The sequence below is a fragment of the Schistocerca cancellata genome, chromosome 1 (genome assembly GCF_023864275.1).
Source record: "Schistocerca cancellata isolate TAMUIC-IGC-003103 chromosome 1, iqSchCanc2.1, whole genome shotgun sequence".
In the NCBI taxonomy this organism is placed as follows: domain Eukaryota; kingdom Metazoa; phylum Arthropoda; class Insecta; order Orthoptera; family Acrididae; genus Schistocerca; species Schistocerca cancellata.
In genome coordinates, this window is record NC_064626.1 from 905,066,436 (window position 1) to 905,068,432 (window position 1,997).

At 43.1% G+C, this 1,997-nt stretch overlaps 1 non-coding gene across 1 annotated transcript; it reads left to right on the forward strand.

Moving 5' to 3' along the window:
- The first annotated feature begins 375 nt into the window (after positions 1–375).
- Positions 376–450, forward strand: Trnas-cga (transfer RNA serine (anticodon CGA)). The gene has a single exon. It is a non-coding gene; the product is annotated as a tRNA-Ser (tRNA).
- Positions 451–1,997: the final 1,547 nt, after the last annotated feature.

Consider the following 1,997-nt stretch of genomic DNA (forward strand, 5'->3'; position numbering starts at 1 on the left):
GGAGAACTTTTTGCTGCATGTGTAAACTTGAAACGTCCACTCTTCACAAAGATACTGATCTAAAGTTTTTTATTGTGAAACAGAGTAATTTTGTTGCTGCATTCGATAGTTCATGGTATCGTAAGTACTTTGACACACCCAAAACAATGTGAATTGTGTACTCTTCGTATAAATAACAAGGAAGTATTAGGTTGGAGTCTATCAGACCAAGTTTTGAGAAACAACCCCCAGGCTGTGGCTAAGCCATGTCTCCGCAATATCCTTTCTTTCAGGAGTGCTAGTTCTGCAAGGTTCGCAGAAGAGCTTCTGTTAAGTTTGGAAGGTAGGAGACGAGGTACTGGCAGAAGTCAAGCTGTGAGGAGGGGGTGTGAGTCATGCTTGGGTAGCTCAGTTGGTAGAGCACTTGCCCGCGAAAGGCAAAGGTCCCGAGTTCGAGTCTCGGTCCGGCATACAGTTTTAATCTGTCAGGAAGTTTCAGACTAAGTTTTGCCATGTCAATAAAGCATTACGAAGTCAAACATACTATCTGGACTTAGAATTAGACCTTAGACCTTCAAAAGTTCCTGGTATTTTCAATAAACTGTTCAGCTTGTACATTCACTCATATTACTCCTATGTGCTTATAATTTCACAAGTTATCGAACGCCATTAACAGAGTTCTTTCATTCCTTTTTTAAAAGCCATTGCTGCTTTAGTATATTTGTAGCGAGTATTAACAGTACAGAAAATAATGCTTCATTTACGTCCATTAACTTCAAAGAATATCCGTGCCAAAATCTGGAACCGTTTATGAAATATTAGGGACATTTTCGTATAACCCTTCTACCAACTTTCGTGAACACAATCTATGCGCATATTTGAACACAATGGAAAGCGGTGGAGAATCGAATCAGTTACTGTTCCATTGTTTTTCAGACTTAGTTTACGAATGTGCGAATATTTGCCTTGAACTTAACAGTGTGAGTAAATTGCGCATAGTGTGTTTCTCATTAATCTACGACTGAACAGCCTCGCAGAAGTAAAGCCATGAAATGCAAACGACGTCTCACTTATCTTTCGTTGGATTATTGGCCTCAAGAGTAATGGCTCGCAACTTTGAAATGCCCATGACACGGTTCTGGGTAAGCCGTAAACTTCGCTGCGTGGACATGGAAACTACTTAACGAATGTGGAAATTCCTAGACACAGAAGGACTGTGCTGTATCACAGTGCCCTGCAGTAAAATATGGATTAGCCAGACGTCTAGAATTAGAATCAACTCATCTAGGTCACAGGAGAGCACGTGCAAGATGTGAGAGAAATACAACAGCTGTGGAGATATAAAGAACTCATTCGGCCAGCTGTGTGCCGTGTCTTGACGAAAAGGATAATTTAAACGCCTTCAACAGAATGCTGTCTCTGATGGAGCAACAGAGGTGACAGAGTACCATGTAATCGGCAAGGCTACTGGGTGGCATTACTGCTATCCTTCAGAAAGTGAATAAACAACGATGTAACTGCTAACAGGCGAGAAAGGTTTGGATATCCATTGCGTATCTGTGAGCACAGACACCGAAGGTTTCTTCGATACCGAGGATACTCCGTGGTTCAGCAGACAGTAAACAACAATAATGGCGCACAGTTGTTTCGCAAAACATCATCTCAGCAGCCAACAAATTTGGTGCGTGCCCATATAGACTTGGTAACACTGTTAGTTATAACTGCAGTGGTCAGGAGAAAGTCACGATCGCATAGGAGGAGGAGGAGGAGGAGCATGAGTTTCCTTTCAAGTGAATCACTCTGGCACGCTAAAAAATGTTCAACTGTGTGTGAAATCTTATAGGACTTCACTGCTAAGGTCATCAGTCCCTAAGCTTACACACTACGTAACCTAAATTATCCTAAGGACAAACACGCACACCCATGCCCGAGGGAGGACTCGAATCTCCGCCTGGACCAGCCGCACAGTCCATGACTGCAGCGCCACAGACCGCTCGGTTAATCCCGCGCGGCTCTGG